This window comes from Pseudophryne corroboree, chromosome 12 (genome assembly GCF_028390025.1).
Source record: "Pseudophryne corroboree isolate aPseCor3 chromosome 12, aPseCor3.hap2, whole genome shotgun sequence".
Taxonomy (NCBI): domain Eukaryota; kingdom Metazoa; phylum Chordata; class Amphibia; order Anura; family Myobatrachidae; genus Pseudophryne; species Pseudophryne corroboree.
The window spans coordinates 118,596,169-118,622,223 of NC_086455.1; the positions used below are offsets into that span (position 1 = coordinate 118,596,169).

A 26,055-nucleotide genomic window follows, 5' to 3' on the forward strand; every position below is an offset into this window, starting at 1 on the left:
GTGTACTGTAGCTGTGATGTCTGTGTGTAGCCCTGCCGTGTAATGTAGCTGTCATGTTGGTGTGTAGCTGTGCCGTGTAATGTAGCTGTCATGTTGGTGTGTAGCCCTGCCGTGTAATGTAGCTGTGATGTCTGTGTGTAGCCCTGCCGTGTAATGTAGCTGTCATGTTGGTGTGTAGCCGTGCCGTGTAATGTAGCTGTGATGTCGGTGTGTAGCCCTGCCATGTAATGTAGCTGTCATGTCGGTGTGTAGCCCTGCTGTGTAATGTAGCTGTGATGTCGGTGTGTAGCCCTGCCGTGTAATGTAGCTGTGATGTCGGTGTGTAGCCCTGCTGTGTAATGTAGCTGTGATGTTGGTGTGTAGCCCTGCCGTGTAATGTAGCTGTCATGTCGGTGTGTAGCCCTGCTGTGTACTGTAGCTGTGATGTCTGTGTGTAGCCCTGCCGTGTAATGTAGCTGTCATGTTGGTGTGTAGCTGTGCCGTGTAATGTAGCTGTCATGTTGGTGTGTAGCCCTGCCGTGTAATGTAGCTGTGATGTCTGTGTGTAGCCCTGCCGTGTAATGTAGCTGTGATGTTGGTGTGTAGCCGTGCCGTGTAATGTAGCTGTCATGTCGGTGTGTAGCCCTGCTGTGTAATGTAGCTGTGATGTCGGTGTGTAGCCCTGCCATGTAATGTAGCTGTCATGTCGGTGTGTAGCCCTGCCGTGTAATGTAGCTGTCATGTTGGTGTGTAGCCGTGCCGTGTAATGTAGCTGTGATGTCGGTGTGTAGCCCTGCCATGTAATGTAGCTGTCATGTCTGTGTGTAGCCCTGCCGTGTAATGTAGCTGTCATGTTGGTGTGGAGCCGTGCCGTGTAATGTAGCTGTGATGTCGGTGTGTAGCCCTGCCATGTAATGTAGCTGTCATGTCGGTGTGTAGCCCTGCCGTGTAATGTAGCTGTCATGTCGGTGTGTAGCCCTGCTGTGTAATGTAGCTGTGATGTCTGTGTGTAGCCGTGCTGTGTAATGTAGCTGTGATGTTGGTGTGTAGCCCTGCTGTGTAATGTAGCTGTGATGTCTGTGTGTAGCCGTGCTGTGTAATGTAGCTGTGATGTTGGTGTGTAGCCCTGCTGTGTAATGTAGCTGTGATGTCTGTGTGTAGCCGTGCTGTGTAATGTAGCTGTGATGTCGGTGTGTAGCCCTGCCGTGTAATGTAGCTGTCATGTCGGTGTGTAGCCCTGCTGTGTAATGTAGCTGTGATGTTTGTGTGTAGCCGTGCTGTGTAATGTAGCTGTGATGTCGGTGTGTAGCCTTGCTGTGTAATGTAGCTGTGATGTCTGTGTGTAGCCGTGCTGTGTAATGTAGCTGTGATGTTGGTGTGTAGCCCTGCCGTGTAATGTAGCTGTGATGTCGGTGTGTAGCCCTGCCGTGTAATGTAGCTGTGATGTCTGTGTGTAGCCGTGCCGTGTAATGTAGCTGTCATGTCGGTGTGTAGCCCTGCTGTGTAATGTAGCTGTGATGTCGGTGTGTAGCCCTGCCGTGTAATGTAGCTGTCATGTCGGTGTGTAGCCCTGCCGTGTAATGTAGCTGTCATGTCTGTGTGTAGCCCTGCCGTGTAATGTAGCTTTGATGTCGGTGTGTAGCCCTGCCGTGTAATGTAGCTGTGATGTCGGTGTGTAGCCGTGCTGTGTAATGTAGCTGTGATGTTGGTGTGTAGCCCTGCCGTGTAATGTAGCTGTCATGTCGGTGTGTAGCCCTGCCGTGTAATGTAGCTGTGATGTCGGTGTGTTGCCCTGCCATGTAATGTAGCTGTCATGTCGGTGTGTAGCCCTGCTGTGTAATGTAGCTGTGATGTCGGTGTGTAGCCCTGCCGTGTAATGTAGCTGTGATGTCTGTGTGTAGCCCTGCTGTGTAATGTAGCTGTGATGTCTGTGTGTAGCCCTGCCGTGTAATGTAGCTGTGATGTCGGTGTGTAGCCCTGCTGTGTAATGTAGCTGTGATGTCGGTGTGTAGCCCTGCCGTGTAATGTAGCTGTCATGTCGGTGTGTAGCCCTGCTGTGTACTGTAGCTGTGATGTCTGTGTGTAGCCCTGCCGTGTAATGTAGCTGTCATGTTGGTGTGTAGCCCTGCTGTGTAATGTAGCTGTGATGTCTGTGTGTAGCCGTGCTGTGTAATGTAGCTGTGATGTTGGTGTGTAGCCCTGCCGTGTAATGTAGCTGTGATGTCGGTGTGTAGCCCTGCCGTGTAATGTAGCTGTGATGTCGGTGTGTAGCCCTGCCGTGTAATGTAGCTGTGATGTCGGTGTGTAGCCCTGCCGTGTAATGTAGCTGTGATGTTGGTGTGTAGCCGTGCCGTGTAATGTAGCTGTGATGTTGGTGTGTAGCCGTGCCGTGTAATGTAGCTGTCATGTCGGTGTGTAGCCCTGCCGTGTAATGTAGCTGTGATGTTGGTGTGTAGCTGTGCCGTGTAATGTAGCTGTGATGTTGGTGTGTAGCCGTGCCGTGTAATGTAGCTGTCATGTCGGTGTGTAGCCCTGCCGTGTAATGTAGCTGTCATGTTGGTGTGTAGCTGTGCCGTGTAATGTAGCTGTGATGTCGGTGTGTAGCCGTGCCGTGTAATGTAGCTGTCATGTCTGTGTGTAGCCCTGCCGTGTAATGTAGCTGTGATGTCGGTGTGTAGCCGTGCCGTGTAATGTAGCTGTCATGTCGGTGTGTAGCCCTGCCGTGTAATGTAGCTGTGATGTCGGTGTGTAGCCCTGCCGTGTAATGTAGCTGTGATGTCGGTGTGTAGCCCTGCTGTGTAATGTAGCTGTGATGTTGGTGTGTAGCCCTGCCGTGTAATGTAGCTGTGATGTCGGTGTGTAGCCCTGCCGTGTAATGTAGCTGTGATGTCGGTGTGTAGCCCTGCCGTGTAATGTAGCTGTGATGTCGGTGTGTAGCCCTGCTGTGTAATGTAGCTGTGATGTTGGTGTGTAGCCCTGCCGTGTAATGTAGCTGTGATGTCGGTGTGTAGCCCTGCCGTGTAATGTAGCTGTGATGTCGGTGTGTAGCCCTGCCGTGTAATGTAGCTGTGATGTTGGTGTGTAGCCCTGCCGTGTAATGTAGCTGTCATGTTGGTGTGTAGCTGTGCCGTGTAATGTAGCTGTGATGTTGGTGTGTATCCCTGCCGTGTAATGTAGCTGTGATGTTGGTGTGTAGCCCTGCCGTGTAATGTAGCTGTGATGTCGGTGTGTAGCCCTGCCGTGTAATGTAGCTGTCATGTTGGTGTGTAGCCCTGCTGTGTAATGTAGCTGTGATGTCTGTGTGTAGCCCTGCCATGTACTGTAGCTGTGATGTCTGTGTGTAGCCCTGCCATGCAGGCCCGGCGCTACCCGCTCAGCAAGGTCTGCAAAGCAGGGAGGCGCTGGGGTAGAGAGGCGCTGTCCCTGCTCCGCAACCATACTGACGCGCAGCGCCTGTCACACTGTATTGTAACTGGCTGCGGCGCCGCCAGCCGTACACAGAGGCTCTTAATCTCCTCCTGCGTTCGGGTCCTCCCCCCTTCCTGCTTGCTCCTCCCCACTGCACTTGTGTTGCCCACTTCTCTTCCCTCCCGTCTGTGACTGAAGACACAGCACAGTCTTCAGCACCGCCCACCTCTCTCCCCTCCCTGTCCGTCAGTGGTGGAATTTAGTATGGGCAGTACAACCACTACACAGGAAGACGTGATACACACTGACCTGTGTGTAGGGGAGGAGCAAGCAGCCATGAGAAGAGAAGCAGCACTAACAGCCAGCCACACGAGGAGCCAAGGCTCAGGTTAGTGCTGCTGCAGATAAACAAAGGGGGGAGAAACTGTCCTATTAATGTGTGCTTGGGAGTGGGAGGGGTGTTCTATTAACCTGTGCTTAGGAAGGGGGGAGAGGGGTGTCCTATTACTGTGTGCTGGGTATGGGGGGAGGGGTGTCCTATTACTGTGTGCTGGGGAGGGGGGGTGTCCTATTAACCTGTGCTTAGGAAGGGGGGGGGGGGGGTCCTATTACTGTGTGCTGGGGAGGGGGTCCTGTTACTGTGTGCTGGGGAGGGGGGGGGGGTCCTATTAACCTGTGCTTAGGAAGGGGGGGGGGTGTCCTATTACTGTGTGCTGGGGGGGGGAGGGGTGTCCTATTACTGTGTGCTGGGGAGGGGGGGGTGTCCTATTAACCTGTGCTTAGGAAGGGGGTGTGTGTCCTATTACTGTGTGCTGGGGGGGGGGGGGGGGAGGGGTGTCCTATTACTGTGTGCTGGGGAGGGGGGAAGGGGTGTCCTATTACTGTGTGCTGGGGAGGGGGGGTGTCCTATTAACCTGTGCTTGGGGAGGGGGGGTCCTATTACTGTGTGCTGGGGAGGGGTGCTCAATTAATCTGTGCTTGGGGGGGGGGAAGGTGTCCTATTAACCTGTGCTTGGGGAGGGGGGGTCCTATTACTGTGGGAGGGGTGTCCTATTAATGTGTGCTTGGAGAGGGGGGGTCCTATTACTGTGTGCTGGGGAGGGGGGAAGGGGTGTCCTATTACTGTGTGCTGGGTAGGGGGGGGGTGTCCTATTAACCTGTGCTTGGGGAGGGGGGGTTCTATTACTGTGTGCTGGGGAGGGGTGCTCAATTAATCTGTGCTTGGGGGGGGGGGAGGGTGTCCTATTAACCTGTGCTTGGGGAGGGGGGGTCCTATTACTGTGTGCTGGGGAGGGGTGCTCAATTAATCTGTGCTTGGGGGGGGGAGGGTGTCCTATTAACCTGTGCTTGGGGAGGGGGGGTCCTATTACTGTGGGAGGGGTGTCCTATTAATGTGTGCTTGGAGAGGGGGGTCCTATTAATGTGTTCTGGGGAGGGGGAAGGTGTCCTATTAATCTGAGCTTGGGGAGGGGGGTCCTATTAATGTGGGAGGGGGAGGGGTGCCCTGTTACTCTGTGCTTGAGGATGGGGGTCATTAATGTTTGCTGGGGAAAGGGGTCATACTAATGTGTGCTGGGGAGGGGGGGTGGTGTCCTATTAATGTGTGCTGGGGGAGAGGTGTCATTGTAATGGGGAGGGGGTTCATATTAATGTGTGCGGGGAGGGGGATACAGGCTAGCAGCGATGTAGTGTGTGGGGTGCAGGGTAGCGGTGGGAGTTTCGTGTGTGAGGGGAGGGGGATGCGGGGTAGTGGCAATGTAGTGTGTGGGGAGTGTGGTTCAGGGTAACAGCTACAGTGTAGTATGCGTGGAAGGGGGGCAGGGGTAGTACCAGGGCCGGCGCTACCCGCTCAGCAAGGGGTGCAATGCAGGGAAGCGCCGTGCTGGATAGGCGCTCTCCCTGCTCTACAGACCTTGCTGATGTGCGATGGTGCTGCCTTTTGCCGCTGCACCTATCACTCTGTGTGACAGGCAGCGGCACCGGCAGAATGGAGAGCGGCTCCCCTACCTGCCTCTGGAGCCTTGCATGAGGGCAGCTTCATGACATGCAGTGCAGTGGTAAGGAGGCAGGGAGGGGGAGCTGCTCTCCATTCTGCCGGTGGAGCCTTGCTTGAGGACAGGTTGCGCTGTCAACCAGACCCTAACAATTCGGCAGATGGGGGTGGGGCCTGCGACACTCACAGCCCGGGTGCAACTGCTGGGGAACACAGGCATGGCGACCCAGGGCTGCATCATGACAGGGTGCCTCAGGCTAATCATGCGGTGACACAGGGGGCTGATAAGGGGCTGAGTCTTGGGACAGATTATGGGATGACACAGGAGACAGATAATGAGGTAACACAGGGGACAGATAATGAGGTGACACTGGGGACAAATTATGGGGTGACAGTGGGGACAAATAATCAGGTGGCACAAGCGCCAGGGCTGGTTACAGGTAATGTGGTAGCACAGGTGCCAGGACTGGGGACAGATAATATAATATTCTGTGGTCACGCCCCTTCCCATGAAGCCACGCCCCTAAATTTTCGGTGCGTGCCTGCGGCACGCATCTGTCCCTATTAGCTGTATGTGAGGAAGGGCGCAAATACTTTTTTTTGCAGGAGGGCGCCGAACACCCTAGCACCGGCCCTGCTGCCATGTACTGTAGCTGTGATGTCGGTGTGTAGCCCTGCTATGTAATGTAGCTGTCATGTCGGTGTGTAGCCCTGCTATGTAATGTAGCTGTCATGTCAGTGTGTAGCCCTGGTGTGTACTTTCTCTGTTACATGTCTGTGTGTAGCTGTCATGTCTGTGTGTAGCCCTGCTGTCATGTCTGTGTGTAGCCCTGCTGTCATGTCTGTGTGTAGCCCTACCGTGTACTGTAGATGTCATGTCTGTGTGTAACCCTACCACCTAATGTATATACAATGGGGGTAATTCTGAGTTGATCGCAGCAGCAAGTTTGTTAGCAATTGGGCAAAACCATGTGCACTGCAGGAGGGGCAGATATAACATGTGCAGAGAGAGTTAAATTTAGGTGGGGTGTATTCAAACTGAAATCTAAATTGCAGTGTAAAAATAAAGCAGACAGTATTTACCCTGCACAGAAACAAAATAACCCACCCAAATCTAACTCTCTCTGCAAATGTTATATCTGCCCCCCCTGCAGTGCACATGGTTTTGCCCAATTGCTAACAAACTTGCTGCTGCGATCAACTCAGAATGACCCCCAATGTCTGTGTTTAGCCCTGCTGTGTAATGACAATAGATACACCCAAAGGTGGAGATAAACATGCCCCTTAGGCAGAATGTGATGACATCCACGTGGTGCATTACAATACAAGTTATTATCTCCCTAAAACTACTTGTCAAAAGTAGGCAAGTATGATTTCAATTCATTAGAAATATCTGCTTTGTGGAAACAATTGTATCCTTTACACCCAGGGCCGCAGAGTGTAATGACAAGCCTGGGTGATGGGTGGCATGGGGGATAGCCACTCCAACCCGATACAAAAACAAATTGAATTAGAACTACTAGAATGCACCCAGGAGGACAGTTAAAGTTGTCTGAAGATGGAAAATCCCTTGAAATGTGCTAATTTCAATTTACAGGTGTTTATTTAGACTTAACATATGTAATCTTTCGTATTCCTTACAGTAAAAACTCTCACCACTTTAACGCATCCACTTTGTAAAACAATGGGTTAAAATATTGTCTTGTCTGGCGCTTCTGTCTTGTCCTACATATCCGAGTCAAAATTAGCTAATTAGATGATTAAGATAGCTGCATTATGTTAACAGAAGAGGTGAAATTAGAATCAGGAGCTACTTATTTTATATGAACAAGAAGATATTCTTTAAAAATGTTTTGCGAGCTGGTACAGCTGATTAGATTTCAGTGCTCGTGGTGCATTAACCATTGGCTTCAATAGACTTACTGTTCAATCTTAGATAAAAATAGACTGTGTCAATTGAGCCTCAAATAAAAAAATCTGGACTTTTGTTTACTGCTGGTCTGAGACCACTCTTCTACAGCTCAATGCTGTCCCATATATCATTCACAGGGGGAGCTGCTGTATTTTGTGAGCAATCATCTAGCAAATTAGCCATAAAGACTTTCCCTTGGGGCCCTCTAAAAATTCCCCATTGACCAGAGATATGTAGAACGTGGTGAGAGGCGTTTCCTTTGGATCATAATTGGGGTTCATTAAAACCATGTTTTAAGGTTGCCTTGAATATTGAATGCTCTCATAAAATGTGAATCACACCATAAATTGCATTTGAAAATTTTTTAATTAATATACCTTATCCCTTTGAAGCTAAAATGATGTAGGCTGCACACTAAAATGTAAAAATAGTATTCGGACTGATTCTCATGGGGCGATTCAATTGTTTTGTGCGCCCCCCTGCAAGGTGTCTACACGAATAGATGCCTGATGGAGCAATTCAGTTGTTTGTTTATTGGGGTGCCTGTTAGTATTGACCTACCTAAAAGCGGCTAAAGCCCATCGTAAGAAGTGGTTAGGGCGCCCAAACAATTTACTTTGCACACATTTCTTCTTGCACCTCAGGAGGCAACTAGAAGAAATGTTTCCCTCCGTGGCTACCAGGAGTCTAAATAGAGCAACAATTAAATTGCTCTGTTTTGGGCCCCCTAGTGTAGCCGCAGGGAAAAACAATTGAATCGCTCCCTCCAGAGTCAGAATGATTTTGCTAAAACCTTTTTCTGGATTAAATCTTGGTGCGTCCCTAATTAGGATATCAAACTAGTATGAGATAGCATTTAACAAAATAAAAAGTACCTTCCAACCCAGTGTCATATGTGTGCATACCAGGGGCACTTTAAGAAAGGAGGAGGCCCGTGTGCAGCCTCCTTCTTTTCGAGCCCCCTCCTCTCTGCCGCGAGCGCTGTAGAGTATGAACCCTCTGCTGCGCATGCGCAGATCTGCGGGAAAATGGTGTGGCGGGCCATTTTCCCAGTGATTTTTCTACTGCGCATGCGCAGAAAATTGAATTGCCACTGCGCCATTTTCACAGAGTTTTAACCGGTGACTTCGATGAGAGTGAGTATTAAAAAAGTGGATTCAGAGATTGCAGTGTGGGCCCGTGTCCTCAGCACACACTGCACCCATTATAATACGCCAATGGTGCAAACTCCTTACATGTGAGTACTGTGTAAGGACTGATCAAAACTTTGAAACATATATATGTTATTCTTATTTAACGTGGGAAATAATACTACTTTTTGACAACTGCGTCTGAGTCTATGTAAGAAGTGCTACAATGTTGCAGCTTCCTCTCTCACAAGGTTCCGTTGTGCTTCATCTGCTGCTTTGTACTCATCAAAAATTCCTGTGTGGTCAGCGTCTCTAGTATACTTTGAGTGACATTTGTGAATAAGAAATACAATGCAAAGAAAAAGACCATATGTTACACTTCTCGGAAAAGCTCGGTCTCACCGGGCATCTTGTGCCGTATGGTGGATAAGGGCACATCAGTAGGTGTATACAGGTTTATAACTAGACGATACACAAGAGATAATTATTTTATTTATCTGGTGCCATAAGAATTCCGAAGCGTGGTTTATACTATAGAGGATAGCATATACCAGTGTTGTATTGGTGGTCCAGGACAAATTCAAATTATTTATGGTCAATGTAATAGGCAAAACCAGTGCTGGTGGCTTCCAATTATGTAGACAAACAAATGCAAATCTTTTCTCTCCCCAACGACTTGAACCTAAGGATGACATAGAAACACAATACACTTAATTTAATATGTCTTTCTAATTTTCTCAATAGGAAACGTTTAGCCTAGGGGTGCCATGAAGAGAATTCTGCTACTCAACAGTGCCATGATTCAAAAAAGTTCGGGAACCACTGGAATATACAACATGATTACATACCCATCTCATGGCCCATCTAATGAGAGCTAACATTCTAAGAGGGATATGGGTGGATGCAAAGTAGGAGAGGAGAGCTGAGCTGTGGCGAACAGAGACAGTACACAAAGTGGAAAGCTGCTCAATCAGATTGTAATGTCACTCAGGTGCTAAAAGGGGAGGGGTAATTCTGTGTAGGAAAAAAAACTGTGTTCCCTAATGCATACCGAGTGAATAATATTTCTACATAATAATAGTCAGATAATACGGAGATCTTAGTTGCGTATATCTGCAGATATAGGGTTAAGCCCCCAGGCCGATCGACAAGGCTTCTCCGTCACTGGGGGTCCCTAATACTAGGTATGGGCCGGGGGTGCAGGACCCCACGATGTCGGCACAGGTCGGCCACCCCAGGTCAGCACACAGGTGAGAATTCTGCTACTCAACAGTGCCATGATTCAAAAAAGTTCGGGAACCACTGGAATATACAACATGATTACATACCCATCTCATGGCCCATCTAATGAGAGCTAACATTCTAAGAGGGATATGGGTGGATGCAAAGTAGGAGAGGAGAGCTGAGCAGTGGGGAACAGAGACAGGCCAGTTAGTAAGAGGATGCGTTAAGAGGTGTGTTTTAATTGCAAGTTTAAAGGATGGGAGGATAGGCAAACGTTCGAGTGTGGGAAGTTGGGAGCAGCTAGGGAGAGTTTCTGAAGACAGGTGTGCAGTGGGAAGTAGAGGAGGCGGAATAGGAAGGATGCCGTAGAGAGGTGTGCCATGCCCAGGTACTGTTCGCTTTAATTGCTTACCCCTCTAAACCCCTGCACAGGAAGAGAAGGCTGCTGCTCAAAATAGTCAAATTAAACTTTGCTTTGCAAATACTTTGTGGAAAAACATGTTTTTCAAATTATGATATCTATTACTTTTTCGGTTACTCTTTTTTATTTTGTTAGCTTTATATCTTTTCTGTGTACACTTTATTTTTTTATTTTTATTTAGCTTTTGAATGACTTGCAATTTTGAGTCACAGATGAGTAGTAGGGAGCGTGACTGGCTGGGTGCTGAGAGTTGTGACTAAGGGGGACATTTACTAAGCAGTGATAAGAGCGGAGAAGTGAGCCAGTGGAGAAGTGCCCATGGCAACCAATCAGCACTGAAGTAACATCTATAATTTGCATACTATAAAATGATACAGAGTTGCTCACTTCTCCGCTCTTGTCACTGCTTAGTAAATGTCCCCCTATTGGCCTAATTCAGACCTGATCGCAGCAGCAAAAAATTTCTCTTATGGGCAAAACCATGAGCACTGCAGGGGGGGGGGGGTGCAGATGCAACATGTGCAGAGAGAGTTAAATTTAGGTGGGGTGTGTTAGAGCTAAAATCTAAATTGCAGTGTAAAAATAAAGCTGACAGTATTTACCCCCCCCCCCTCCTCCCCCCGCAGTGCACATGGTTTTGCCCATTAGAGGAACTTTTGCTGCTGTGATCAGTTCTGAATTAGGCCCTAAATCTGGTCAGGAGTGTCCACATGGCTTCAAATAATAATAAAAATAACAAACTGCACATGTGGACATCTGCCCCCCTCAGTGCTGTTAATGGGAACACGGAAGCCCCTTAGGAGCTGAGCCGCACCCTTCTAACAAGCCCAGGTAATTAGCACCCCCTCTCTGAGTGCATCTGCGGCCAAGTGTATGACAGCACAAGTCAGGTCATCATGACCCTTTCCATTTGGTGCTGACTGGTTGGGGGTCACTGCATCAAAATGTAAGTATCTCTGGGAGAATTGCCTTTTCTCCTATGAGTCTATTCCATAAGTCTCCCCAATATGCAGGGTCCTCTTACCTCTTTGTATGTCTGTTAGTGCACAGTGTTGTTATAACTATTTGTTTCCAGTTGAAGGGGGAACAGTACTGGCGCTATACAAGTAAATGCTAATAATAATTATATACTGGTTGAGAAGCTATGATTTAAAATGTATTAATCATTTACAGATCAGATTGAACAAACACATGGGGGCTTATGTAATAGCCTGCGAGATGCAGGCTGTGCGGTAAGTCTGGTGAGTACGCCCATATTTTTAAAGCAGCAATCATTTACAAGGCAAAGCCAACCTAGTTTTTCCTTGTAAATGATTGCGGCTTTAAAAATGCGTGCATACTCGACGGAATTCCTGCACAGCCTGCATCTGGTAGGCTATTATATAAGCCCTATTGTAATACCATCACTTGCGATCAAGTGTTGGTGTATAAGACAAAGCTTGTACCTGTAGTTCTTCTCAGCTTGCTGCTTCGGCTTCACTAGCTGACCGATACACGTTTCCACTTCTTGCAGACAGAAAAAGATGAGGATCCCCAGAGAATAGACACTACACCGAAAAAGCGTGGCTAAAGGAGTTTATTAGCACTATGGTTCTCACCACTGCTTGGTAGGTGGAAAAGGGTTAATCAAACAAACTACAATACCATAAGTCAGTGCTTTTAAATGAAGCACAATAGTATACAAGTACCCTGCAGAATCATGCAATATGTAATCAAATCCTTGGAATACTCTTTTCACAGAAATATTAGCCAAACATACTATAAAGCCACCGTTTGCCTATCTCACTAGCAGGCATTCAGGTTTAAACTTTAAACTTCGAGAGCAATGGGATCTACTATGCAGGTACCTGCATCATTTAACTAATGATATTACTGTGTTGACACATACATTTCAGGTGCATAGCACATCACACTGTATATCCTTTACCTGACATCGGGTAACCCGATCCCTAACTTAAAGGTCTTGTTCAGTAGTCCCACTTCCTTTACCTGTACACAGGATTTATGTGATATAACTGTGCGTACTTAGAGGCTGCGCCTGAAGCCTGTTAGGTCCCCAGAGGCAGCAAAGCAACAGTTTATATGTCAAGTAACAAGCAACACCATCTCTCATTAATTTAAGGTAATAGTTCAACAGATCTATGGCGTTTAAGCAGTGGCGTAACTTCATCACAGTTGCCCGGAGGCAGGATAAATGTTGTGCCCCCCCCCCTTACAAAAAATGATTTGTATTTTAACTGACCCCTCCATGACTGCCTCTACATCACTGAACCCTCTGTACCCTAAATTACACTATTGACCCATTTATACCCCTACACACTAAACTACTGAACCCTCTGTACCCTACACTACATTACAGACCACTCTATATTCTACACTACATTACTGATCCCATTGTAGGTAAAAACACGTACACATTCGCACAGATAGGACAAAACCACACACATCGGCACTGATAGAAAAATAGTTAAGCACATAGGCCCCCACAGGAAAATACTAAAAACATTGGCGTTGATAGAAAAATAATATAGCACATAGGCCCCTGCAGGAAAATAATAAAACACATTGGGGCTGATAGAAAAATAATACACCACATAGATCACAAAAGATAAATAATAAAGCAAATTGGCTTCACAAGAAAAATAACAAACACAATGGTGCAGATGTGAAAAATAGCACAAAAAACTTACAATCTCAATGGTTACACTGTGTCTAAGCCTCAGGCTGTGGCGCCTTCTACGTGGCTGCTTGTCATGTACCTTTTATTATAACTAGGGGCCCCTGTGTCATCGTCTACTCCCTTGGCTCCTGTGTGACCCATGTCCCATTCTTTCCCCCTGTGAGAGACATGCCCCATTTCTTCCCCCTGTGAAAGTCATGTATCCCCTTTCCCTGGTCCCTTTGTGAACCATGCCCTTATTCCCCTGTGTGAGTGATATCCCCCCTTTCCCGTGTGACCCATGCCCCCCCTTCCCCTGTGTGAGGGATATATCTCCACCCCTTTTATTTGGGGTAATACCATTTGGACTGACAGTGCCCACTGCTGCACCTACTGCTCTCCGGACTCCCTCCTCCACAGATAGCGCTGGCACGTCACTCTCCTCTTTACATGCGGTCTCTAGGTTAGCTTCTCAAATTACAGCCAGCTGCCAGAGTCGCGGTTGGATGTCATGTGATGTCCGTGAACAGGAGTGGATCCAGAACACAATAACAGGAGGGGGGGGGGGCACCCTGGTGGGAAGAGAGGGTTTGTTATTTGCGTGGCCTCTCAACAAGGGTGTCGATAGACAGAGAGGAGCGACAAGAGAGAGACAGAGATGGAGGGAGAGACACACAAAGATAGGGAGACAGAAAGATGGGGAAAGAGAGACAGAAACAGGAAGAGAGACAGACACAGAAAGGGAGAGATATAGACGGAGGGAGAGACACAGGGAGATACGGAGGGAGAGAGACTGACACAGAGACAGGGAAAGAGAGAGAGAGAGGAAATGAGAGAGACAGGGAGAGGGAGAAAGACGGAGAAACACAGGGAGAGAGACAGGGAGAGAGGAGATAAGAGATAGAAGCAGATGGAGGGAGAGACAGAGAGAGGGACAGGGAGAGAGATGCATAGACAGAGAGAGAGAGAGAGAGACAGGGAGAGAGAGAGAAACGGAGGGAGAGATGGAGGGAGAGAGAGAGATGCAGAGACAGGGAAAGAGAGACGAGGGAGAGTGACGGAGGGAGAGAGGGATACAGAGGCGAAGGGAGAGAGACAGAGACTGAGAGAGAGACATTAAGAGAGACGGGGAGAGGGAGAGAGACGGTGAGACAGAGACTGGGAGAGAGAGAGGTGGGAGAGGGATAGAGAGAGAGAGAGAGAGAGAGAGAGAGAGAGAAAGAGAGAGATAGAGATAGGAAGGGAGATGGCAAGAGAGAGGGACACAGGCGGGGAGAGAGGAGAGAGACGCAAAGGCAGGGACTGAGAGAGAAAGACTGGTAAAGAGAGACAGAGACAGGGAGAGAGATAGACACAGAGATAGGGGGAGAGGGAGAGAGATGGGTAGAGAGGGACAGGGAGAGATGCAGAGACAGGGAAAGAGAGAGACAGGTAGAGACACAGAGACAGGGAGAGGGAGAGAGGCTATGGAGGGACAGAGGCTGAGACGGATGGAGAGAGACACAGACAGGGAGAGAGACAGATACGGGGAGAGACAGGGAGAGAGAGACATGGGGAGAGCTATGGAGTGAGTGAGAGAGAGAGAGGAATAGAGATAGAGAAGGAGACACGAGAGGTGGTTTGAGTATACAGTGGAGCAGCGTCCCGACACACGGTGATGCTCTTACCTCAATGGCAGTGAGTTATTTTATGTGTCCCCGCTCTCCACCGCTCGGGAGGTATATGCTGTTAAGGGCTAGACTGCCCATGTCAGTGGCGCGGATGATCCGAGTTCTGCGTGTGTGCATAGTCACACCAGCATGGTCCCGTGGTCTCCTATGCTGCATGAGACTTCCAGGTCTCACGAGAGGGGGGTTAATAGTGTAATGGGAGGACGTAGGAACAGCAACCACACGCTGCACAGTTTGTGAGCACCGAGTCGCTAAGTCACAGAGGAGGAGCGCCGCACTGACGTTGATCAGCGCTCCACCTGTGCACGGTGGCTCTTCTGTTCAAATAGGCAGGTGAGGGTTTGAAGATAGTGGAGGAGTCACGTGTCCCCTTCAGGGCTGGAGCCCGGCGGCAACTGACTCCGTTGCTTCCGGGAGTTCCACCCCTGCATTTAAGCAGTAACTTGTGTTTCCCTTTAAGGATGGCTGGTAATATACAATAACTGGCACAACACTGTGGTAGTGACTTGTACACTAAGTTCATGCAAGAGTAATGCCCCCTGCGGCCAGAGGTTAAAATGAGCCAGAACGGGGCGGAACTGCGTTCCGTCACTTCCAATTGGAGTTGGAATGCAGTTCCGCCTCCTCCGGCTCACCTAACCAAGAACGTGAGCCTGGAGCCGCATGGGGATGCTGGTTGCCCGCTGAGGTTGTGTTACCAGCGGGTGCTGCTCCTTCCCCTCAGCGGCAGCCAGAGCTCACCCCTAAGCGCCAGCTGTGTGCGGCGCTGTGGGAGAGACGTCATGACATCTCTCCCATAGTTCCGAGGAGCGGGCACCAGGCGGAGTGCAGCAGTGGTCCGGAAGCAGGAGCGAGGCTGGTGAGTATTGTGTGTGGGGTTTTTTTTTGTGTGGATGTGAAGTGGTGCTACTAGGGGGCATCTGTACTGGGGGCAGCTCTACTAGGGGGCATCTGTACTGGGGGCAGCTCTACTAGGGGGCATCTGTACTGGGGGCAGCTCTACTAGGGGGCATCTGTACTGGGGCTAGCTCTACTAGGAGGCATCTGTACTGGGGGCAGCTCTACTAGAGGGCATCTGTACTGGGGGCAGCTCTACTAGGCGGCATCTGTACTGGGAGCAGCTCTACTAGGGGGCATCTGTACTGGGGGCATCTGTACTGGAGGCATATCTACAGGTGGTCGTATGTACAGGGGACAGCACTACTGGGGGCATCTGTACTGGGGTCATAACTAGAGGGGGCATCTCTACAGGGGGCATCTGTACTGGGGGCATATCTACAGGTGGTCGTCTGTACTGGGGGCATCTGTACAGGGGGCATCTGTACTGGGGGCATAACTACAGGGGGCATCTGTCCTGGGGCATCTCTATAGGAGGCATAACTACAGGGGGCATCTGTACTGGGGCATCTCTACAGGGGGCATCTCTACTGGGGTCATCTCTACAGGGGGCATCTCTACTGGGGGTATCTGTACTGGGGCATCTCTACAGGGGGCAGCTCTACTGAGAGCATATGTACTGGGGGCATCTCTATAGGGGGCATAACTACTGGGGGCAATACTACATGGGGCATTACCACTGGGGGCCATATGTACTATGGGCTCTACATAAGGGGCACTACAACTGTGGGCACTACCACTGCAGTGGGCATTGCATAAGGGGCACTACTACTGAGGGCATTGTATAAGGGGTGCTACTGCTGTGGTTAGTATGTGTATTTTGTTGTGCTACTACTGTGGGCTTTGTTTATAAGGGGCACTAATGTGTGTCATAACATAAGATTGTGCTACTGTGTGCCGTAATTTGAATTGGGGATACTATTGGGTGACCACGCCCCTTTATTTTTTGAGACCACGACCCTTTTTTGCGGTGCATCTCTACAGGGGGTATCTGTGTAATGTTGCTATACAGTGGGTGTAGTGTGTTCGTACCTGCGGTTCAGTAGTTTCGTGATTGGACGTATCTCGTCTTCAGTGATGTCGAAGCCAGCAACTATTCTTCCAATGCACCTGTAAAGCTGGGGCAGAAGGAGCAGAAGGACCCCGGGAGGACAACCCAAAAACAATGTACTCAAGAACCGCTACACAGAGATACAGTGACAACCATTTATTTAACTGAGAGCATCCGTCACCGCTATAACTTAATTCTCATGAGAAGCTATTGCATAGGTCGAACAACATTGCAATACCCTGATTCTTTCCCTGTCCATAACAGTATTCACAGCGTAGATATCTCAAGGGTATGACAATAATTTGGTCAAACAATCATACATATCACATATAATAGCAATCCTTTATAATGTAACAATATTTTGAGGTAGGAAATGCCCTGACCATAATTAAGACACGCTTACTAGGCTGTCCATAGGGTTGCGCTACAAGCCGGATGGTACAGTTCAATTCCTGCGCCTCGGGTGGCGTTGGTGGTCAGTGTCTCTTCTACAGAACACTTGTACAATGAACTCCTGGGAGACGTCAGTGGACGTAAGGTAAGTATTCATAGGGACGGGTGCAAATTGGATTATTTGCAATGTAACACAGCGACAATGGATAACGGTACTGACCGTCCTTGTAGCCACAAAAAGGCAAGCCAATGAGGAGAACTATACGTCTTAGTGTTTCTGAGTTATTGTAACCACTGAAAGGTAAGTCAATGAGAGTCACTCTACTAATATCGTCCCAGGCAGGCGGGCACGCCGTAGGAGCTGGCGGCTTTCTACACAGATTGGCTTTCAGAGGAGCTCACATAGAACAAGCTCATGCAGAGTGTCACTGTAAGGGCCTGGTATAATGGAGGCTGAGGGGGGCTCTTTTAGACTGATATGGGCAGGGGCGTCCCCCTTTGTACCCTGTATACTTTATTACAGCTGGACCTCACTATGTGGGTTTTCAGGGATGAAGAAGTGACCCTGTACCTGCTACAGGAGTGGATGCTCCTGTTAGTTGTCCCCTTTCTGTATGTGGCAGCAGCTTCTCTTTTCTTCTCCTGCGTAACGGTGCTTCCTGTCTGCACCTGTCGCGGATCTTATTCAGCAGCCTCGGACGTCAGGTCCGCTCCCCCCTTAGTGCTGTGTAGCGTCAGCCGGCGGTACCTTCCTGGCTGACCGCATCCTCTCTCCACGGCCCGGACCCCTTTCTGACTGCGGCTAGCGGGTGCCCGCTCTCCGTTCCCCCACTGTGGCTGGCGGCTCTCTGCTCTCCTCCACGGCGGCTGTGTCGGGCGGCTTCCACCTCACGCACGGATCTCCTGACTCGCGCTCTCCACAGCCGCTTCTTCCTTTCTAAGACGTCCCCTCCCCCTCTCTTGGCGCCTTTTCATCCTCCAATCCCCGGGGCTCCAAATCTTCCCGCTCTCCGGTTTCCGGCGGCTGTCCCGGGTCCCAGTGCCCTCAGATGTTAACAGGCACCAGGTAGGGATTTTAACCCTATCAGTGCCAGTGAAGTAACCAAAGGGGTCTTTTAGGCAGCACTGGCTGCGGTTAGCGCCATGAGGGGGAGTACTAAGGGTATCCCCAAATGTGGGTACCACATCTGTACGGGAGCATCTCTACAGGGGGCAGCTCTACTGGGAGCATATGTACTGGGGGCATCTCTATAGGGGGCATAACTACAGGGGGCAATACTACATGGGGCCATATGTACTATGGGTTCTACATAAGGGGCACTACAACTGTGGGCACTACCACTGCAGTGGGCATTGCATAAGGGGCACTACTACTGAGGGCATTGTATAAGGGGTGCTACTGCTGTGGTTATTATGTGTATTTGGGGTGCTAGTACTGTGGGTTTTGTGTATAAGGGGCACTAATTTGTGTCATAACATAAGATTGTGCTACTGTGCGCCGTAATTTGAATTGGGGATACTATTGGGTGACCACGCCCCTTTATTTTTTGAGACCACGGACCTTTTTTTGCGGTGCACGCAATACCTTTAGAATTGGGGTGCTGGGGTTTAGGGTGGGGAGGGGGGTGAGTTCCACCACCTTTCCAGGACTACTTTAAGCACTGCCTGCGGCTATTACTGGCAGGATGAAGGGGTGACACTCCTAGCACGTCACTCACAGTCTCTTTCTCTAGTGGTATAGATCAGGGGTGGGGAACCTTTTTTCTACCGAGGGCCATTTGGATATTTATAAAATCCTTTGGGGGCCATACAAGTCTGCCCCCGCGGGCGCCAAAAAAATGGGTGTGGCCAGTTAAAATGGGACGTGATACACATATGCCCCCAATAGTGCAGTGCCAGATCCACAATTGCCCCCACAGTGCCAGGTATACAAATGCCCCTCACAGTGCCAAGTATACAAATGCCCCCACAGTGCCAGGCATACAAATGCCCCCACAGTGCCAGGTATACAGATGCCCCTCACAGTGCCAAGTATACAAATGCCCCTCACAGTGCCAGGTATACAGATGCCCCCACAGTGCCAGGTATACAAATGCCCCCACAGTGCCAGGTATACAAATGCCCCTCACAGTGCCAGGTATACAGATGCCCCACAGTGCCAGGTATACAAATGCCCCTCACAGTGCCAGGTATACAGATGTCCCCACAGTGCCAGGTATACAGATGCCCCCACAGTGCCAGGTATACAAATGCACTACTGGGGGCAATACTACATGGGGCATTACCACTGGGGGCCATATGTACTATGGGCTCTACATAAGGGGCACTACAACTGTGGGCACTACCACTGCAGTGAGCATTGCATAAAGGGCACTACTACTGAGGGCATTGTATAAGGGGTGCTACTGCTGTGGTTATTATGTGTATTTGGGGTGCTACTACTGTGGGCTTTGTTTATAAGGGGCACTAATGTGTGTCATAACATAAAATTGTGCTACTGTGTGCCGTAATTTGAATTGGGGATACTATTGGGTGACCACGCCCCTTTATTTTTTGAGACCACGACCCTCTTCTCTAACGTCCTAGTGGATGCTGGGGACTCCGTAAGGACCATGGGGAATAGACGGGCTCCGCAGGAGACTGGGCACTCTAAGAAATAATTAGGACTACTGGTGTGCACTGGCTCCTCCCTCTATGCCCCTCCTCCAGACCTCAGTTAGAATCTGTGCCCGGACGGAGCTGGGTGCATTTTAGTGAGCTCTCCTGAGCTTGCTAATAAGAAAGTATTTTAGTTAGGTTTTTTATTTTCAGAGAGCTTCTGCTGGCAACAGACTCTCTGCTACGTGGGACTGAGGGGAGAGAAGCAAACCTACTAACTGCGGCTAGGTTGCGCTTCTTAGGCTACTGGACACCATTAGCTCCAGGGGGATCGAACACAGGAACTTAACTTTGGTGGTCCGTTCCCGGAGCCGCGCCGCCATCCCCCTCGCAGAGCCAGAAGACAGAAGCCGGCGGGTGAAGCAAGAAGACGTCAAAATCGGCGGCAGAAGACTCCTGTCTTCATATGAGGTAGCGCACAGCACTGCAGCTGTGCGCCATTGCTCCCACATTACACCCACACACTCCGGTCACTGTAGGGTGCAGGGCGCAGGGGGGGGGGGGGGGGGGGCGCCCTGGGCAGCAATTGAGTACCTCCTGGCAGAATAGGGCATATATACAGCTGACACCTGTTTGGATATGTGTAAGTGCTAAGGTGAATTTATTGCACAAAAGATTAGAGAACAGACAATCTACCCATGTCTGTCCCTATGGCGCAGTGACCTTCAGAGTCTCACAATGCTCACTATCCAAAAATAATAAACACTGATATCGACACGGAGTTTGACTCCAGTGTCGACTACGATAATGCAAAGTTACAGCCAAAATGGCAGAAAAGTATTCAATATATGATTATTGTAATAAAAGATGATTTGCATATCACTGATGACTCATTTGTCCCTGACACACGGGTACACATGTTTAAGGGGAAGAAAGCTGAGGTAAATTTCCCTCCTCTCATGAGGAAAAAGAGCGGGAATCTCCAGACAAGAGACTGCAGCTTCCCACAAAGAATTCTCAGACAGTATCCTTTCCCCACTAGGGCCAGGATGTGATGGGAATCTTCCCCTAGGGTGTCACGTTTGCCAAGAAGGTAGCCCTAGATATTCTCAGGGATCCTGCAGATAGCGTGCACATTCTGGTACACTACTCAGACCGGCGATTGTGTCGGCATGGGTTTATAGCGCTGTGGCGGCGTGGACAGGTACCTTATCAGCAGAAATTGAGACCCTTGTATGTATATATATATATATATAGATATAGATATATATATATATATATATATATATATTAAAGATGCTGTCTTAAGAGATATATATAATCAAACATGCCCAAAGAGACATGAGTATACTGGGTCCTAGAGTCAAAGCTATGTTGATTTCTGCTTGACGTGTCCTGTAGCATATGTAATGGACAGATGATGCCAACTTAAGTGGCATATGGAAAGCTGAGGATTGTGTGGAGAAGGGTTCTCGGACCTGGTCTCCACGGCTATAGCTGGTAATTCTGATATTTTGCCTTATATTCCAGCACAGCCTAGGAAAGCACGTCATTATCAAATGCAGCTTTTCGAACAAAGAAACAAGAAAGTCCGAGGTGCGTCCTTTCTTGCCAGAGGCGGGGCCAGAGGAAAGAAGCTGCACAACACAGCTAGTTCCCAGGAACAGAAGTCCTCCCCGGCCTCTACAAAATCCACCGCATGTCGCTGGGGCTCCACAGGCGGAGCTAGGCCCGGTGGGGGCACGCTTTCGTAAGTTCAGCCACAAGTGGGTTCACTCCCAGTTAGATCCCTGGGCAATAGATATTGGGGTATATTTACTAAGGTCCCGATTTTGACCGAGATGGTGTTTTTTCTTCAAAGTGTCATCTCGGGAATTTACTAAACTCAAATCACGGCAGTGATGAGGGTATTCGTATTTTTTTGGAAGTCCAAGAATAAAAATATGAATGAATACACCATCGGTCAAACGCGGCTGTTTAGGTATGGAACACGGTCATTTACTAAACATTTGTATTTGAAATCTCTACCGTGAAAATGCATTTGCGGCCGTGAAAAAATACAAATCGTAAAAAAGTCCTAAAAATAAGTAGACCTGCTTTTGAGAAGCGTGTTTACATGTGTTTTCAATTATACATTAGTCACACCTGATTTTTTGGCCCTTTAAAAGGGACCCAAGCACATTTTGAACAACTCTCACTCTGAAATGGCTGCTGCTGTGTGTACTACAGATTTCTTGTTTGCTGGGGGATACCTGAGACTGCTCCATGAGGCTACAATAAACCAGGGCCAGGTAAGTGAACATAGTCAGCAGGTTGTACAGGTACCGCGGAGGCTGCGCAGGCCTCGTTTTTTTAGGGGTCGATTAAACTTGAACGCATTGGCCGATGATATGGTCATACAGATGTTCCGGCTAAATAGAACAAACATTTTCCGTCTGTATGACCTTGTCAAACTGGACCTAGACCCTGAGACAGCACGCTCTCGCTCTGTCTCAGGCCTGCACAAACTCCTGGCTGTGTTTCACTTTATGGCTACTGGGAGCTTCCAGGCTGTGACTGGCGATGTAATTGGTATCTCCCAGCCCACCTTTTCAAAATATTTAAATCAGGTGAGTTTAAACATACATACATGTCTATGTCTAAGTGGTGCTTCTGTTATGTAATATAACACAGTATTGTATTGCTTACAGATCATGACACTCACCTTATATTTTGTAATGTCCACTCAGGTTTTGGATGTCTTGGAACCCCACATAGATGCCTCTATCTGCTTCCCTACCCAGGAGTCGCAGTGGCATGCAGTCAGGGTAGCTTTCTATGAGCTTGCTGGCATGCCCAATGTGCTGGGTGCCATAGATTGCACACACGTTGAGCTGAGACCACCTAGGGGCAGGCAATATATTTATACAAATAGACATATGGGCCAATCCACTAATGTCCAGGTGGTTTGCGATGCAAATCTAAAAATTATGAGTGTGGTTGCAGGTTACCCTAGCGGCTGCCATGACTCCTTCATCCTCAGTCAGTCATCCCTCTTCGATAAGTTTGAGGACGGACAAATGCCTGATGGCTGGCTGCTGGGTATGTTCCAAGTGTGTTGTGTGTATGTGTGGTAACTTCAACCTCCTGATTTTTGTATGTTATTTACCATAATCCACATGTCCTAATGTTGCCTATATCTGTCTTTCAGGTGATGGTGGTTATGGCTGCTACTCTTGGCTCCTTACTCCATTGTCCCAACCTGATTCTCCTGCTGAACACAATTATAATAATGCACATAAGTCTACGCGGAATGTGATAGAAAGATGTTTTGGGGTGCTGAAATCTAGGTTTCGGTGTCTGGATAAGTCTGCTGGGCTTTTGTTGTATAGTCTCTCAAAGGTGACTAGGATTGTGTTCTGCTGCTGTTTTCTTCATAACATGTGTTTGCGCCAACATCTGCCACATGTTGGTGATGAAGAAAACAGCCAGCAAGTAGGTGAGTTAGATACATCTGGTGACAGTGTGAGTACAGATGTAGGGAGGCAGGTAAGGCAAGAAGTGATTCGGCGTTATTTTAACGGTAAGTATTATTTTTGTTGAAATAACCTTGCCTAACCACTTTTCTAAAATGTATTGTAGGTGTGAATGTTGTTTGTGTTGCGTTAGTGTTTGTTATTTATACTGTTCTTTACAGTTATACTATAATTTGAAAAACTTACACTGTCACTCATTAGCACATTAAACCATACAAATATTGGGTGTTAAAAAATTATTTGCAAGAACACAGGCATTTTTGGTGTAACAATTGCCAAAACTTTATTGGTAAACAACGATTTGCTGCAGCCTTCATTTTTTGTTGTTGTGTGTGCTGGGTGCAGAGGATTGGCCTGGTTCGTTGGTCCGTGTTCTGCTGGAGCGTCTAACAGGGGAGGTAACTGGGGTCTGACTTGGTGTGGTTGTTCCCGAGCTAGTGTGAAGGTCTCCTGCTGGTCACTTTCCTGCTGGGCGTCCTCGTCCATGATGGGTGGTTCTGTATGGGGTTGAATACAGCCACTATTTAGTCAATATTTTGCATTGTGTTTTTTTTTTTGCTTTACGTCAACATGCCTTACTTAATAATATTCATGTTGTAAATGATACAGAGATTGTGCCCTAAAATTAACTATGTAGCTCACCTTTTTGTAGACATATGTGGCTTCGAACGTTCCATACTCAGTTGAAAAATGATTTAGGGAATTGTCGGACTCTGAGCCATAATTAATGTGCGAACACAAAGAACTCTAACAATTTTAAATTACTTCATTTACAGATTGTGTATGAACCTTCCTTTTGTTAAACACACACAATACATTAAATGTGTTTAGCAAAACACTCATACATGGGCCCTCATTCCGAGTTGTTCGCTCGGTATTTTTCATCGCATCGCAGTGAAAATCCGCTTAGTACGCATGCGCAATGTTCGCACTGCGACTGCGCCAAGTAACTTTACTATGAAGAAAGTATTTTTACTCACGGCTTTTTCTTCGCTCCGGCGAACGTAATGTGATTGACAGGAAATGGGTGTTACTGGGCGGAAACACGGCGTTTCAGGGGCGTGTGGCTGAAAACGCTACCGTTTCCGGGAAAAACGCAGGAGTGGCCGGAGAAACGGTGGGAGTGCCTGGGCGAACGCTGGGTGTGTTTGTGACGTCAACCAGGAACGACAAGCACTGAAATGATCGCACAGGCAGAGTAAGTCTGGAGCTACTCTGAAACTGCTAAGTAGTTAGTAATCGCATTATTGCGAATACATCGGTCGCAATTTTAAGAAGCTAAGATTCACTCCCAGTAGGCGGCGGCTTAGCGTGTGTAACTCTGCTAAATTCGCCTTGCGACCGATCAACTCGGAATGAGGGCCATTGTTCAAGGCAGTCAGTGGTCTGTGCAAAAACTTGACAAATAAAGTAAAACACAAATTTTTCAATAAAAATGCATGTAAATGTCTTAAGGTGGCCTATGTTTAGAACTGGTGATGTTGGACATGCAAAACAATTGGATTATAGATTACATTTATGTTGCTGTTTCTTGCAAATTAAATATAATTCTAAATTGTTTGCTATGGGCAACATCACATCTGAAAATGTAACCACAAAAATAACGTAAAGCCCATGTGCTTGTTGTTTGTGATTATTACCAGGATGTTTTTTTTAATCAAATACATTATTTTGCCCTGTACACAAACAGTGGTGCAGATGAATTAACCTGGAGAAGGCATAATGAAGTGAGAAACCAGTGATATGTGCAAGGTGATAAAGGCACAAGCCAAACAGCTCCAATCTGTAATTTAACTGTTATAATCTGTTTTGCTTCTGCCTTTATCACCTTGCACATATCAGGGGTTTATCACTTCATTATGCCTTATCCAGGTTAATTCATCGACCACACTGTTTTTTAAATTTTTTACAATTAACTTTTATGTTTACTCACCAGACAACTGAGGGGATTGTGGATCCTCGCTTTGTGGACTGGCCAAAATTGCTTGTGGTGGCAGGGACAACACTGCGGAGATGCGCCGTTGGGGTGGTGATGATGGTGCTGCTGATTCAGCCTCAAGACGGCGTCTCTTGGTTGGCCTCCTAGGCACAGTCACCGAGCCCTGCGATGGGCGCCTTAGTGGAGGGGGGTTTGCAGAAGAAGAACCTATGTGATAAGATAAACATTAGCATTTTGTGTTTCTATGTGTTTGCTGAATATGTGTTTACAGTTAAATCTTACCTGCATTCCCACCATCTGCATCACTTGGCAGTGTTGGATGTGGCCTGGCTGTGCTGCTTCTCTTTCGTACTGTAAAAATATGAAGAATGACCTTATGAACATACTTTTTTTTTATCAATGTTTGTGCAAAATCCTTATTGTGATGTAAACATATGTGGAACCTGATGATAAGTAAACTAAACGATGCTTATGCTTTTCTGCCTGACTTCATTGGGTGTGTATACTTTAAAGAAGATTCAATTTCACCAAATAAGCCATACACAAAGGCAAATAATGCACAATATTATAATGGTTAAAATCCAAACGACATAGCTTGACACAACCACAATATTGCACGCCAAGGTACCAATTTAAAAAAAAACTAGAAAACACTAGCAAGAAATATCTGCACAAAAATGTAAACTGCAAAAACAAATATGCATGAAAAACACATCAAACACACAAAGGACAACCAAGAACAACACACAATAAACATAAATCCTATGATATTATAATAAAAAAAAACTTTGCATAAAACATATTCATCACACTTCTTTAAAATACACCTACAAAGATTTACTACTGATATCAAACGCCAGGAAAAGGCCAAGGCAACCAGAGAAAAAAAACTATACAAAGGAAAAAAATATACATAATTGATATTAACACTACATCAGTCCTGGCCAACCTGTGGCTCTCAAGATGTATTAACACTACACATACCAGCATGCCCTGCCACAGTTTTAGCATTCACTAATAGCAAAACTGAGGCAAGGCATGATGGGACTTGTAGTTTCGCAACACCTGGAGAGCCACAGGTTGCCCAGGCCTGCACTACATCACCAACACATTAGAATAATTAACAAACTGACAATCACAATTAGCTTGAAGAAATTTCAGACAACAAAGGACAAAACACAGATGTTTACATTTTTAAATAAATAAATAAAACTCACCATCCTGCCTTGGGCGGTCAGAATCCCGGACATGAGTCGCACCAACCAC

General features: G+C 47.8%; 1 long non-coding RNA gene across 1 annotated transcript; it reads left to right on the top strand.

The window, feature by feature from the left end:
- Positions 1–3,717: 3,717 nt before the first annotated feature.
- LOC134980416 (uncharacterized) lies at positions 3,718–25,224 on the top strand. Its single transcript, XR_010190392.1, has 3 exons — positions 3,718–3,775; positions 11,581–11,674; positions 24,787–25,224. It is a non-coding gene; the product is annotated as an uncharacterized LOC134980416 (long non-coding RNA).
- Positions 25,225–26,055: the final 831 nt, after the last annotated feature.